The sequence below is a fragment of the Salmo salar genome, chromosome ssa16 (genome assembly GCF_905237065.1).
Source record: "Salmo salar chromosome ssa16, Ssal_v3.1, whole genome shotgun sequence".
Classification (NCBI taxonomy): domain Eukaryota; kingdom Metazoa; phylum Chordata; class Actinopteri; order Salmoniformes; family Salmonidae; genus Salmo; species Salmo salar.
In genome coordinates this window covers 63,273,938-63,290,671 of record NC_059457.1, presented here as the reverse complement: position 1 = coordinate 63,290,671, position 16,734 = coordinate 63,273,938, and the positions used below count along the sequence as shown (strand labels likewise).

The window sequence follows — 16,734 nt, the reverse complement described above, 5'->3', positions numbered from 1 at the left end:
GCATGTCACAGACACCATGCTCTGCAGGAAGTAGGTAGGGCATATAGGTCTGAGTGTGTGTCTTACCGTTGATGTTGTACATGGAGAAGCGGTACGAAAAGTTAGCCATGTTGGTTTCCTGTCTGAGAGGGGCCTTCTGGACCGGCTTCTGTGGCTTCCCATCATCCAGACTCTGTTGAGGACAAATCACACTATCAAAATCACCACCATGTTAAAGATAGTCTCTGATACTTTTTAGCCACTAGTTCTGAATGGTCCCCGAATAGAGTACTACCTCACAAATCATTGCCCACTCGCTCTACTGTGTGTGCGTCTTGTAGCTGTCATTCAAATGGCGAGGGGCTGAAGCTCATTGGCTGAAACTAAAATTGCTAGGGGACTGGCCCACATGGGGGTAAATGTAGGGAAAATGGCACCACACAGTTTTCAAACTAGGGATTCCATGGATAATTGAGGTAAGACAGTAATTCTTCTCATAGATTATGCATGTATGAACTACACATTAGAGGTCGACCAATTAATTAGGGCCGATTTCAAGGTTTCATAACAATCGGTAATCTGCATTTTTGGACGATTATGGCCGATTACATTGCATTCCACGAGGAAACTGCGTGGCAGGCTGACCACATGTTACGCGAGTGCAGCAAGGAGCCAAGGAAAGTTGCTAGCTAGCATTAAACTTATCTTATAAAAAACAATCAATCTTAACATAATCACTAGTTAACTACACATGGTTGATGATATTACTAGTTTAACTAGCTTGTCCTGCGCTGCAAATAATCAATGCGGTGCCTGTTAATTTATCATCACGCCAAACGGGGGATGATTTAACAAAGGAGCATTCGCGAAAAAAGCACAACCATTGCACGAACGTACCTAACCATAAACATCTTTTACCTTTCTTAAATGAATACACAGAAGTATATTTTATTTAAACCTAGATACTTAATTAAAATAAATTAATGTTAGCAGGCAATATTAACTAGGTAAATTGTGTCACTTCTCTTGCGTTCATTGCACGCAGTCAGGGTATATGCAACAGTTTGGGCCGCCTGGCTCGTTGCGAACTAACTTGGTAGAATTTTACATAATTATGACACAGGTTGTGCAATGTAACAGCAATATTTAGACTTAGGGTTGCCACAAGTTTGATAAAATACGGAATGGTTCCATATTTCACTGAAAGAATAAACGTTTTGTTTTCGAAATGATAGTTTCTGGATTTTACCATTTTAATGACCAAAAGCTCGTATTTCTGTGATAATTATATTATAATTAAGTCTATGAGTTGATATTTCATAGAGCAGTCTGACTGAGCAGTGGTAGGCAGCAGCTCTTAGCAATGCTTGATCACAGCGCTGTTTATGACTTCAAGCCTATCAACTCCTGAGATTAGGCAGGCAATACTAAAGTGCCTATTACAACATCCAGTAGTCAAAGGTATATGAAATACAAATGGTATAGAGAGAAATAGTCCTATAATAACTACAACCTAAAACTTCTTACCTGGGAATATTGAAGACTCATGTTAAAAGGAACCACCAGCTTTCATATGTTCTCATGTTCTGAGCAAGGACCTTAAACGTTAGCTTTTTTACATGGCACATATTGCACTTTTACTTTCTTCTCTAACACTGTGTTTTTGCATTACTTAAACCAAATTGATCATGTTTCATTATTTTTGAGACTAAATTCATTTTATTTCTGTATTATATTAGGTTAAAATAAAAAAAGCGTTCATTCAGTATTGTTGTAATTGTCATATATATAAAAATTAAATCGGCCTATTAAAATCGGTACCGGCTTTCTTTGGTCCTTCAATAATCGGTATCGGCTTTAAAATCATAAATCGGTCGACCTCTACTACACATGAAACAACGTACAGAGCATGTCTTTAATGCATAACAATATCAGACTTTTAATAGGCTTGAAGGAAGTGGAAGAAAGCTAACATGACTCAGCGAAAGGGTGGGAAACTAGGATAATATGGTTGGCGAGATACGGTTACCAGGATACGATTGCAAGGGTACGGTTACTAGGTTACAGTTACTAGGACATGGTTGCATGGATACTATTACTATGACATTGTTACTAGAATATGGTTACTTGGATATGGTTTGCTAGGATACCGTTGCCAAGAAATGGTATCCATGACATGGCTACCAGGATACGCCCATCCGCCCCTTACTGCAATACCTGTGTGAGTTTGTCCAGCTCTCCCAACCAGGCTCCAAACATTTTGTCCAGGTCCTGGTCTTCCTTATCACTGTCTTCCTCCTCTGCCCCGTGGTCCAGCTCATCGTCAGACATATCCGCCATCTGGAGGCAGACACACAGAGTTCCTCATTTGAATACAGAAATCACATTATAATCTAAAAGGATTAAAACATTTCAATTCGTGTGCATTCAAGCATACGCAGACACAGTTACTAAGAGAGAATTCCATCACACAGTGGCCGCGATGAATCCACACCTTCACCAGCTCAACCGTCTTACATGTTACCATGGCAACCGCCAAAAAGAGCTCTATAACGTGGAGAGATACGGCTGCGCAACGGCAGGACGCGATTCCCTGTTGTCTGCCAGAGATACAGTATAGCACATGTTGGATGCCGTTGAAAGGCTTACTGAGTTGAGCCAAGGCCTATTCCCCACGAGTGGCTGCCCATACTGCTTTGGCTGTTTTGTACAGTAGTGAGCACTGAAATGACTGCATGACACATTCCACATAGGCGCCACATCGATTTATAAAGAACGTTATGGCTTCAATAAACCCATCATACCTATGGTCAGACATTGGTGATAAGAGTCGAAGTCGACTGTCAGCCACAGCCAGCCATGAACGGTGTCCCAAATTGCACCCTATTCCCTTTATTGTGCACTAGGGCTCTGTAATGCACTATAAAAGGGAATGGGGTGCCACTTGGGACGTTACCATGGTATTCTGTATCACAGAGCCTTATTGTGCCATCTAATGACAATGACAGAGCGCCCTCTTGTGGCCAGATTAGAAAATAGGTGATTTATTTATTTATTTCCCACCTTTTACACTGCTGGGATAATGATTCTCAGTGTGTAAATCATGTGCAGTGTCATGACTAAATGCCACACCGGTAGAACTTGAGCCAGTGATACTACAAGCCTTTAAAGCCCCTAGGGGTGAGTGTGTGTGTGTGCACGCGCGCACACATGCGTCACCGAAGCCCCTTCCCCTAACCCCCACCCACATCCATGTGACTAAACCAATCTCTGACCACACTCCTTTCTGATCCACTCCAACCTCGGGCAGACAGAAGCATATTGGTGTAATAGCTGACCCCATCACACAGTAATAGCTGACCCCAGGGAGTGACGCAGTGGATTCATCGCGGCCACTGTGTGATGGAATTCACCTCCTGTTCCTATTGCGTCACTTCCTGGTTGGAGAGGGAGACAGTTTGGTGGAGTATTAGTGTCACACAACCTTAGGAGTGAAAACACAGCATGGGATCCAGTCAGAGGAACGCTATGTCTTTATCTACTGATAGGCTCCATGAGGACATGGGGAGGCACAGCCATACACTGTGGGACACAAGAAAACACTCCCTCACACATGGTCACATACAGTTGAAGTCAGAAGTTTACATACACCTTAGCCAAATATATTTAAACTCAGTTTTTCACAATTCCTGACATTTAACCCTGGTAAAAAAATCCCTGTCTTAGGTCAGTTAGGATCACCACTTTATTTTAAGATTGTGAAATGTCAGAATAATAGTAGAGAGTGATTTATTTCAGCTTTTATTTCTTTCATCACATTCCAAGTGGGTCAGAAATTTACATACACTCAATTAGTATTTGGTAGCTTTGCCTTTAAAATTGTTTCACTTGGGTCAAACGTTTTGGGTAGCCTTCCACAAGCTTCCCATAATGAGTTGGGTGAATTTTGGTGAGTTCTATATTTGTTTCATCAGACCAGAGGACATTTCTCCAAAAAGTACGATCTTTGTCCCCATGTGCAGTTGCAAACCGTAGTCTGGCTTTTTTATGGCGGTTTTGGAGCAGTGGCTTCTTCCTTGCTGAGTGGCCTTTCAGGTTATGTCGATATAGAACTCGTTTTACTGTGGATATAGATACTTTTGTACCCGTTTCCTCCAGCATCTTCACAAGGTACTTTGCTGTTGTTCTGGGATTGATTTGCACTTTTCGCAGCAAAGTACGTTCATCTCTAAGAGACAGTACGCATCTCCTTCCTGAGCGGTATGATGGCTGCGTGGTCCCATGCTGTTTATACTTGTGTACTATTGTTTGTACAGATGAACGTGGTACCTTCACGTGTTTGGAAATTGCTCCCAAGGATGAACCAGACTTGTGGAGGTCTACAGTTTTTTTTCCTAAGGGCTTGGCTGATTTCTTTTGATTTTCCCATGATGTCAAGCAAAGAGGCACTGAGTTTGAAGGTAGGCCTTGAAATACATCCACAGGTGCACCTCCAATTGATGTCAATTAGCCTATCAGAAGCTTCTAAAGCCATGACAATTTTCTGGAATTTTCCAAGCTGTTTAAAGGCACAGTCAACTTAGTGTATGTAAACTTCTGACCCACTAGAATTGTGATACAGTGAATCATAAGTGAAATAATCTGTCTGTAAACAGTTGTTGGAAAAATGATGTGTCCTGCACAAAGTAGATGTCCTAACCGACTTGCAAAAACTATAGGTTTGTTAACAAGACATTTGTTTAGTGGTTGAAAAACGAGTTTTAATGCCTCCGACCTAAGTGTATGTAAACTTCCGACTTCAACTGCACACAAGCACACCCTCTACCACTAAACTGTAACCACAGATTATTTCGCTCCCCCGTCCTCTCTTTTCACACACAAACTAGTAAGAAGTGAGACAGAAAGAAGCACACGCACGGCGACATGGGATCACGGGCATGGCAGCAGGGTGTGACAAAGTAGCCTAAAGACACAAAGGCACAGCGTTATCCCCACAATATTTCCCTGTGTTCCTACAGTACATTAACCCCTACAACAGCCAGACCTGGGTTCAAATACTATTTGAAACCTTTCAAATACTTTGAGCGTTTGCTCAAGCCTGCCAAGGGTGCCAGGCGGGCAGGTTTGCAGTTTGGGGTATATTCTATGGGTTCCATTGCGACAGGAGAGCTCAATCAAGTATTTGAAGCCAGGTCTGATAGCAGTCCAATCAGATGGAACAGACTGTTAGAAGCTCAAGCCTAAGGTAATCTCATTGGTTTTCCAGGGGGTATAGTGCTTCCCCTTAACCGTGCTGTGAGCCCCTTGATGGGCGACTGTACTGTACCAGACAACAGGACCCTCCAGAGGTACATAGGGGGGCTAACCCCAAATTGACCCCTGCTTTTGATACTGTGTGTGTGTGTGTGTGTGTGTGTGTGTGTACTTGTTTTCCTACCTTATCAGGACCCCAATGTCCTAACAATTCACCCGAAAGTGTGGAGTGTATGTTGGAGGTAGTATAATGTAATAGCAATGTCTCGAAGAGAGGAGCAATGTGTTTAAGTGTAGAGGGAGCAGTGGAGAGGAAAGGCAGGAAGGGCTTGCTTTGAAAATCCCCTCTCCTCTTGTTCCCCTGAGAGAGAGAGCAGAGAAAAGAGAGAGCAGAGAGAAAAGACAGCTTACCTACTTTGCGGCATATCTACCTCCAAATCCTTATTTTCTTCTGTGTTAACAGCTCAAAGAAAGAGCGAGAGGAAGAAGCAGAAGAGAGTGAGAGTGAGAGGGATCAGAGTGAGGGAAAGAAGAGAGAACAGGGAGGTAGAAAAGGGCTGCTGTGCTGAGTTACAGTTAGCATTCAGCATTACAGTTAGCATTCAGCATTACAGTTAGCATTCAGCATTACAGTTAGCATTCTGTGGTTAACCAGCCTGTGACTTGGGCCTAGTTTGGCTGAGTGTGTGAGTGGGCCTGGTGGGCACTGGCACAGGCCATAAACACACAGACAGACACGTATACCCTCACTCACAACACACAAAAGTTAATGCGTGCAAAATACGCACAGCAGCTGGAAAGGAGTCTGTTTCGGATCATGAGCGGACACATTCAAGATCGCTAGCTTACACAGAACCACTGTTGTGGGTGTGTGTGTGACTGTGCTAATGTACAGGCATGGACAGTTGCACGCACACAGTCTTTCCACACTGTGTCTCTACAGCTGCCCAACCATTGCCCCCCTAAGACTCCATGGCCATCACAGTCAACCATTTAGTTGGCTTGGCCACCATATATGTGAGATACACAATGTACAGTGAACAGGGCACACACCCGTGTGTATGTAGTAGCTGTGCGCGCGGCAAGTGGGGGGGATGTCAGAACAGGAAATGGCCTAATTTCCCCCCACAGGCTGTTCCATAACAACACCCAAGCCCAGCAGTCAATCAAAAACCAGCATCGCCATTGTTACAGCGCCAGGGACAGGGCTTCTTTACAGCATGACATCATGGCTAACCGAGGAGGACAGGAAGAGGAAAAGAACAGAATGAAACGAGCCTCCTTTCTGTTTGCAAATACCCTGGTGGTGCTATCATATAGACTGCTGCGTCCGAAATGGCACCCTATGGGTCCTGGTCAAAAGTAGTACACTATATAGGGAATAGGGTGCCATTTGGGAAGCAACTACAGAGATGAGCGATCAGCCACTGCCTGCAGTCTGACCTGTATTTGGACAGCACTCCCCTGCTGTTATAAAATTATAGACACACACACACACACACACACACACACACTTTTTGGGTTTTTGACCATAAGCTTTAAACAGTGCTGCCAACTATTGAAGATAGGAATTCTCACTCCAAGCTGTTGTCATTGGCGCCACTCCTAAACGGGGGTCTAGTGGTTCCCCCACGGGGGGGGAAAAAATCCGTTTTAAAGCTAATTTCCTGCAATTCTACATATTTTTGTTTTACATGGCTAAGGCCCATAACCAGGTTGGATTTTTATTATCACAGGTCAGGATTCTCAACGAATTGGCTTTAAATTACTGAGATTATTTGGGCATGACATTTAGAGTATGCTAACTGGGGGTCATTAAATTATATTGGTTTTTGGTTAGAAAATGCTAATACTAAAAATTGGTGGCAGTGTAACCATGGGATGGATTTCAGTCTTTCCTTGTAAATATGTAATTCATTTGGGTGCACTATCCCTTTACAATAGGACCATAGAAAATACTGTATAGGAGGTATCACTCTAAGAGGGTTCGCTGCCCCTGATCTATGCTTCCCAAATACTTGGGGTTTGAATATGTGCATGTGACATTTGATTTCTACAAATTACCCCACATTCAAGAAAAATCTCATGAAAATAAATCTTCAGTGGGTGTGAGGATGATTGGCAAAACGTTGCCACCATCTGACTCTACATAGGCAAGATACTTTGCATTTGTGCATATCGTTTCTGCCTAGCTGCTTGTGCACAATACTAAAGACTGGATATTTGAGGCAAGGGGTGTTTCAATATGGCTTATTCTCATGACTTCGCCTACACTACCTGGCCAATGTATTAGGTACACCACCCCGTTAACAAAAATGGATCGCTCCAACAGACAGTGAGTCACGTGGCCATGGCTTGCTATAAAGAAGCAGGCAGACAGGCATCGAGGCATTCAGTTACTGTTCGACTGAACGTTAGAATGGGCAAAACGAGTGACCTAAGCGACTAATGAGCACGGTATGATCGGTGCCAGGCGCTCCGGATCCAGTATCTCAGAAACGGCTGCCCTCCTGGGCTTTTCACGCACGACAGTGTCTAGGGTTTCCCGAGAATGGTGCGACAAACCAAAAAAATATCCAGTCAGTGCCAGTCCTGTGGGCGAAAACAGCTCGTTGATGAGGTCAAAGGAGAAATGGCAAGAATCGTGCAAGCTAACAGGCAGGCCGCAAACAGACAAATAACGGCGTAGTACAACAGTGGTGTGCAGAATGGCATCTCGGAATTTTTGCATTTTTTATTTCACCTTTATTTAACCAGGTAGGCTAGTTGAGAACAAGTTCTCATTTGCAACTGCGACCTGGCCAAGATAAAGCATAGCAGTTCGACACATACAACACAGAGTTACACATGGAATGAACAAAACATACAGTCAATAATACAGTAGAAAAAATAAAACAAAAGTCTATATACAGTGAGTGCAAACTAGGTAAAATAAGGGAATTAGGGCAATAAATAGGCCATGGTGGCGAAGTAATTACAATATAGCAATTAAACACTGGAATGGTAGATGTGCAAAAGATGGATGTGCAAGTAGAGATACTGGGGTGCAAAAGGAGCAAAATAAATAAATACAGTATGGGGATGAGGTAGATAGATGGGCTGTATACAGATGGGCTATGAACAGGTGCAGTGATCTGTGAGCTGCTCTGACAGCTGGTGCTTAAAGCTAGTGAGGGAGATGGGAATCTCCAGCTTCAGTGATTTTTGCAGTTCAATGCAAAACGCTTCGATCATTGTCACGGATGGGGAATTGCAGCAGACGACCACACCTAGTTCCACTGCTATCAGCTAAAAACAAGGAGATGCGGCTCCAGTGGCCACACAATCACCAACACTGGACAATTGAGGAGTGGAAAAACATTGCCTGGGTCGACGAATCCCGGTTCCTGGTGTGTCATGCTAACGGCAGTCAGGATTTGGCGTAAGCAGTATTTGTCCATGAACCCATTCTGCCTGGTGTCAACTAGAGGTCGACCGATTAATCGGAATGACCGATTTCAAGGTTTCATAACAATCGGTGATCGGCATTTTTGGACACTGATTATGGCCGATTACATTGCACTCCACGAGGAGACTGTGTGGCAGGCTGACTACCTGTTATGCAAGTGCAGCAAGGAGCCAAGGTAAGGTGCTAGCTAGCATTAAACTTACCTTATAAAAAACTATGAATCTTAACATAATCACTAGTTAACTACACATGGTTGATGATATTACTAGTTTATCTAGCTTGTCCTGCGTTGCATATAATCAATGCGGTGCCTGTTAATTTATCATTAAATCATAGCCTACTTCGCCAAACGGGTGATTTAACAAGCGCATTCGTGAAAAAAAGCACCTTTCTTAAAATCAATACACAAGCATATATTTTTAAACCTGCATATTTAGTTAATATTGCCTGCTAACATGAATTTATTTTAACTAGGGAAATTGTGTCACTTCTCTTGCGTTCTGTGCAACAGAGTCAGGGTATATGCAGCTGTTTGGGCCGCCTGGCTCGTTACGAAACTGTGTGAAGACTTTTCTTCCTAACAAAGACAAACGGGGGATGATTTAACAAAAGCGCATTTGCGAAAAAAGCACAATCATTGCACAAATGTACCTAACCATAAACATCAATAGCCTTTCTTAAAATCAATACACAGATTTTTTTTTTTTTTTAAACCTGCATATTTAGTTCAAAGAAATTCATGTTAGCAGGCAATATTAAACTAGGGAAATTGTGTCACTTCTCTTGCTTTCATTGTACGCAGAGTCAGGGTATATGCAACAGCTTGGGCCGCCTGGCTCGTTGCAAACTAATTTGCCAGAATTTTACCTAATTATGACATAACATTGAAGGTTGTGCAATGTAACAGGAATATTTAGACTTATGGATGCCACCTGTTTGATAAAATACAGAACAGTTCCGTATTTCACTGAAAGAATAAACGTTTTATTTTAAAAATGATAGTTTCCGGATTTGGCCACATTAATGACCTATGGCTCGTATTTCTGTGTGTTATTATGTTATAATTAAGTCTATGATTTGATATTTGATAGAGCAGTCTGACTGAGCGGTGGTAGGCAGCAGCAGGCTCGTAAGCATTCATTCAAACAGCACTTTCGTGCGTTTGCCAGCAGCTCTTCGCTGTGCTTCAAGCATTGAGCTGTTTATGACTTCAAGCCTATCAACTCCCGAGATTAGGCTGGTGTAACCGATGTGAAATAGCGTTTCAAATGTCACTCGCTCTGAGACTTGGAGTAGTTGTTCCCCTTGCTCTGCATGGGTAACGCTGCTTTGAGGTGTGGCTGTTGTCGATGTGTTCCTGGTTCGAGCCCAGGTAGGGGCGAGGAGAGGGAAGGAAGCTATACTGTTACACTGGCAATACTAAAGTGCCTATAAGAACATCCAATAGTCAAAGGTATATGAAAAACAAATGGTATAGAGAGAAATAGTCTTATAATTCCTACAATAACCTCAACCTAAAACTCCTTACCTGGGAATATTGAAGATTCATGTTAAAAGGAACCACCAGCTTTCATATGTTCTGAGCAAGGAACTTAAACGTTAGCTTTTTGACATGGCACATATTGCACATTTACTTTCTTCCCCAACACGTTGTTTTTGCATTATTTAAACCAAATTGAACATGTTTCATTATTTATTTGAGGATAAAATGGATTTGATTGATGTATTATATTAAGTTAAAATAAAAGTGTTCATTCAGTATTGTTGTAATTGCCATTATTATAAATACATAATCGGTATCGGCTTTTTTGGTCCTCCAATAATCGGTATCGGCGTTCAAAAATCATAATTGGTCGACCTCTAGTGTCAACGGTACAGGCTGGTGGAGGAGGTGTTCCGATTATTATTTTATTTAACCTTTATTTAACTAGGTGTATCGCCGTCCAATCTGCACCAAGAATTCAGGCTGTTATGGAGGCAAAGGGGTCCGACCCGGTACTAGATGAGTGTACCTAATAAACTACCCATTGAATCCGGGTGAAAGCTATGATCTAGGTTAAACCTATGATGTTTTGTACTGAGTGTACAAAACATTATGAACACCACTTTCCATGACAGACTGACCAGGTCATTGAATGCCATGATCCCTTACTGACGTCCCTTGTTAAATCCACTTCAAAATCAGTGTAGATGAAGGTGAGGAGGTTTGTGTCAAGAACTGCAACGATTCTGGGTTTTAAGAACGGTCCACCCACCAAAGGACATCCAGCCAACTTGAAAACTGTATCCTGAAGACAACTGTATCCTGAAGACATAGCCTAAATCTAAATCAACTGTGCCTGAAAATCATTTTGAAATTGGGTCATATGCGTCCGCCTTTCTACATCATGAGCATTGTAACCGTGGCTAATGCAAGTGGTGGATTAAAACAACAATTTAAATAACTAACTAGGCAATATTATCACATGCTGTAATAAGGAAGCATTCTGTGACAGGGACAGTAGTGACAGCAAATGAAGTTGCCATGCTGCTCTTTTGGTAATTGAATTCATAAAATGCTCATCTTGTCTGCTGTGGCTGGTGTGTAGAGGGGCGTTTCTTTATAAAAATGTACATCCAATTGCCTTGGCGCCGGACCCTTACTAAACCAATTACAACCTTTAATCTGTTGGGGTACACAGTGCAGTGGCAGGAAAATTATGGATCTCCCAGGTGAAGCTGCCACGGTTACAAATCAAACTTTGTCACATGCGCCAAATACATCAAGTGTAGACCTTACCGTGAAATGCTGACTTACAAGCCCTTAACTTTTCTTGAACTGCACTGTTGGTTAAGAAAATATTTACCAAATAAACTAAAAGTATAAAATAATAAAAGTAACAAAATAACAATAACGAGACTATATACAGGGGGTATCAGTACCGAGTCATTGTGCGGGGGTACTGGTTTGTCGAGGTAATTTGTACATGTAGGTAGGGGTGAAGTGACTATGCATAGATAATAAACAGCGAGTAGCAGCAGTGTACAAAACAAATGGAGGGGCGGGGGTAGAAGTCTGGTGGCATTTGATTAACCTGTTGGGGGTAGGGGGCAGTATTGACACGGCTGGATAAAAAACGTACCCGATTTAATCTGGTTACTACTCCTGCCCAGTAACTAGAATATGCATATAATTATTGGCTTTGGATAGAAAACACCCTAAAGTTTCTAAAACTGTTTGAATGGTGTCTGTGAGTATAACAGAACTCATATGGCAGGCAAAAACCTGAGAAGATTTCATGCAGGAAGTGGCCTGTCTGACAAGGTGTCGTTCTTCTTGTCTCTGTTTATTGAAGAGTGAGGATCTTAGCTGTCCCGTGACACTTCCTACGGCTGCCATAGGCTCTCAGAAGGCGGCAAAATGCTGAATCGTGGCTTTGCAGGCTCTGGCTGAAACAAAGTAGCGCGTTTGGGTAGTGGCTGGTTACAGTACTGTGAGACTCAGGCTCGTGCCCGCGTCGACCGAAAGCTTTGTTTTCTTTCCTCTGTTTAGCTAAATGGACATTCCCGGTCGGAATATTATCTCTTTTTTACGAGAAAAATGGCATAAAAATGGATTTTAAACAGCGGTTGACATGCTTCGAAGTACGGTAATGGAATATTTAGATTTTTTTTGTCACGAATTGCGCCATGCGCACGACCCTGATTTACCATTTCGGATAGTTTCTGGAACGCACAAACAAAACGCCGCTATTCGGATATAACGATGGATTATTTTGGACCAAACCAACATTTGTTATTGAAGTAGCAGTCCTGGGTGTGCATTCTGACGAAGACACCAAAAGGTAATCAAACTTTTGTAATAGTAAATCTGATATTGGTGAGTGCTAAACTTGCTGGGTGTCTAAATAGCTAGCCCGTGATGCCTGGGCTATGTACTTAGAATATTGCAAAATGTGCTTTCACCAAAAAGCTGGGTATCGAGTGCATAGAGGAGTTCTGTATCTATAATTCTTAAAATAATTGTTATGCTTTTTGTGAACGTTTATCGTGAGTAATTTAGTAAATTGTTAGTGAATTCGCCGGAAGTTTGCGGGGGGTATGCTAGTTCTAAACGTCACATGCTAATGTAAAAAGCTGGTTTTTGATATAAATATGAACTTGATTGAACAAAACATGCATGTATTGTATAACATAATGTCCTAGGGTTGTCATCTGATGAAGATCATCAAAGGTTAGTGCTGCATTTAGCTGTCTTCTGGGTTTTTGTGACATTATATGCTAGCTTGAAAAATGGGTGTCTGATTATTTCTGGCTTGGTACTCTGCTGACATAATCTAATGTTTTGCTTTCGTTGTAAAGCCTTTTTGAAATCTGACAGTGTGGTTAGATTAACGAGAGTCTTGTCTTTAAATAGCTGTAAAATAGTCATATGTTTGAGAAATTGAAGTAATAGGATTTTTAAGGTATTTGAAAATCGCGCCACTGGATTAGACTGGCTGTTGCGTAGGTGGGACAAATTCGTCCCGCCTAGCCCAGAGAGGTTAATTGTTCAGCATTCTTAAGACTTGGGGGTAGAAGCTCTTAAGAAGCCTTTTGGTCCTAGACTTGGCAATTTTATGGGCTTTCCTCTGACACCGCCCATTATATAGGTCCTGGATGGCAGGAAGCTTGGCCCCAGTGATGCACTGGGATGTACGCACTACCCTCTGTAGCGCCTTACGGTCAGATGCCGAGCAGTTGCCATACCAGGCGGTGATGCAACCGGTCAGGATGCTCTCAATGGTGCAGCTGTAAAACTTTTTGAGGATCTGGGGACCCATGCCAAATCTTTTCAGTCTCCTGAGGGGGAAAAAGGTTTTGTTGTGCCCTCTTCATAACTGTCTTGGTATGTTTGGACCATGATAGTTCGTGGGCGATGTGGACACCAAGGAACTTGAAACTCTCGACCAGCTCCACTACAGCCCCGTCGATGTTAAATGGGGGCTTGTTCGGCCTTTCCTGTAGTCCACAATCAGCTCCTTTCTTGCTCACATTGAGGGAAAGGTTGTTGTCTTGACCTCCTATAGGCTGTCTCATCATTGTTGGTAATCAGGCCTATCCCTGTTGTGTCGTCAGCAAACTTAATGATGGTGTTGGAGTCATGTTTGGCCACGCAGTTGTGGGTGAACAGGGAGTACAGGAGGGGACTAAGTACACACCCCTGAGGGGCCTCTGTGTTGAGGATCAGTGTGGCAGACATGTTGTTGCCTACCCTTACCACCTGGGGATGCCCCGACAGGAAGTCCAGGATCCAGTTGCAGAGGGAGGTGTTTAGTCCCAGGGTCCTTAGCTTAGTGATGAGCTTCGTGGGCACTATGGTTTTGAACGCTGAGCTGTAGTCAATGAACAGCATTCTCACATAGCTGTTCCTTTTGTCCTGGTGGGAAAAGGCAGTGTGGAGTGCGATTGAGATTGTGTCATCTGTGGATCTGTTGGGGCGGTAGGCGAATTGGAGTGGGTCTAGGGTATCCAGGATGCTGTTGATGTGAGCCATGACCAGCTTTTTCAAAGCACTTCATGGCTACCGACATGAGTGCTACGGGGCGGTAATCATTTAGGCAGATTACCTTCGCTTCCTTGGGCACAGGGACTATGGTGGTCTGCTTGAAACAAGTAGGTAATACAGACTCGGTCAGGGAGAGGTTGAAAATGTCAGTGAAGACACTTGCCATTTGGTCAGCGCATGCTTTGAGTACACGTCCTGGTAATCCGTCTGGCCCCCGCGGCTTTGTGAATGTTGACCTGTTTAAAGGTTTTATTCACATCGGCTACCGAGAGCGTTATCACACAGTCATCCAGAACAGCTGGTGCTCACGTGCATGCTTCAGTGTTGCTTGCATAAAAGGCATTTAGCTTATCTTGCTTGCGTCCCTGGGCAGCTCGCGTCTAGGTTTCCCTTTGTAGTCTGTAATATTTTTCAAGCACTGCCACATCCGACGAGCGTCAGAGCCGGTGTAGTAGGGTTCAATCTTAATCCTGTATTGACGCTTTGCTTGTTTGATGGTTTATCTGAGGGCATAGCGTGATTTCTTATAAGTGTCCGGATTAGTGTCCTGCTCCTTGAATGCTCATGATGTAGAATTGCAGATGAATATGATCCAATTTCCAAACTATTTTCAAGCACCAGTTGATCAGTTAAACGCACTGAATTGGATTAATTAGAAAATAAAAGTACTTTTTTCAATAAATGACAAATAAAAAGGTGTGGTGTGTGAAGAGGGTCAAATGCATCTCACGCCCAACGCATGAGAGCTGGCCGCACCGTTTAAAATCAGCGTCCCAGGTGCTAATTCACTTAAAGCTGTTAGAACACCTGCTACTAAGGGCATGATTGGTTTACAACCGGGGGCATCACCATTACCTGAAAGAGACAGTGTGTGGGTGTGTGTGTTCTATGTGAGTTATCACAAAACAAACATCCATCCCTCTCCCTCCACTCTCCCCCTCCCTAGCCATCTTTCTCTCACTCGCCATCTTTCTCTCCCTGTGTCTCCTTCTCCCTCCATCACGCTCTCTCCAGGCCTGTGTGTCTATGAGAAGCCTGCTCATGACAGTCCCTCATCTGTCTCCCATCACCACCGGGGTCAGAGCTGGGGCCACCTCAGGGTTCAGAGGTTGCCCCACTGGGGATGTTGTGGTGTTAAGCCTCTGCCACAGTGGGAGGGGTACATAGGAAACACACACACACGTCTGCCCCACACTAGGCCACCAGTTCGGGTTGGCCTGTGCCTCCGAGGAGGGGGATATAGAGGGAGAAGAGAAGAAAGAGAAAGGGGGAGAGATTGAGGGGACTGTTCTGGAAAAGCACTGCTCTAAATTAAAGAAGGTAATGGCTGGCTTCCAGTTCTTAACCATGAGGCTGGGAATCGAGAACAGAACACACAAACTGTCAATGTACTGTTGAGTGCTCAAGCTGGGCACGAGCGAAGAGTGTTTCATATAGAGAAGGGACAGGATGTGATGTTGGCCTATGGAGGGTCAACAGGCAACATCAAAGGTCATACATGGGATGCTCACAGACAGTCAAGTCAGGAGGTGTAGAACCCTAACCTGTAGCCAATGCATCTGTATATAACCACACACACCGCCACAAGCCGTATAAATGTGAATTTTAAACACTACATATATCTCAATGACAGAGATAAATACAGGCTGATGTTATGCAGCAAGTAACCTAGTAGAACAGTGTTTAACCTAGGTGTTTGGTTGACTTCCGTGTAATCTGAATAGAAATCTGCTAGCAACTCATGCTTCACATGCAAACCACTTGACCCTATATAAGTATATTTGAGAGGGGGAGGGAAGGAGAGAGATAAGAAGCGGCAGGTAGCAGAGCGGTTAAAAGCGTTGGGCCAGTAAGCAGAAAAGTCGCTGGTTCGAATGTCCGAGCCGGCAAGGTGGAAAAATCTGGCATTCTGCCCTTGAGCAAAGCAGTTAACCCCCAACAACAACTGCTCCCCGGTGCCGTAGACATCGATTAAGGCAGCCCCCTGCAACACTCTGACTCAGAGGGTTCAATGTGGAAGACATTTCGGTTGAATGCATTCAACTGTGCAATTGACTAGGTATCCCCTTTTCCAAAAGAATGGAGAAAAACAAGGAGATGAGGATTGATAGAGCGGAAAGTAGGGAGAGAGAATGGAAGGAGAGTTAGGCAGAGAGAGGGAAGGAGAGAGAGCATGAGGGAGAGAGAAATAGGGAGGGAGCGAGAGAGAGAATGAGGATGAGAGTGGGGGGGTAGGGAATGAGAGAGAGAACGGGAGAAGGCATTAGGACAAATCTACATGAATAGAATGAAACTGGCAGCGTCATTAAATAGTACCCACAAAACACCAGTCTCAACGTCAGCAGTGAAGAGGCGACTCCGGGATGCTGGATTTCTAGGCAGAGTTCCTCTGCCCAGTGTCTGTGTTCTTTTGCCCATCTAAATCTTTTATTTTTAATTGGCCAGTCTGAGATATGTATTTTTCTTTGCATCTCTGCCTACAAGGACAGAATCCCGGAGTCGCCTCTTCACTGTTGACGTTGAGACT

The 16,734-nt window shown here is 43.5% G+C and overlaps 1 pseudogene; it reads right to left on the bottom strand.

Moving 5' to 3' along the window:
- Nucleotides 1-16,734, bottom strand: part of LOC106574363 (ras-associated and pleckstrin homology domains-containing protein 1-like) — an 83,448-nt pseudogene that overhangs the window by 28,635 nt on the left and 38,079 nt on the right.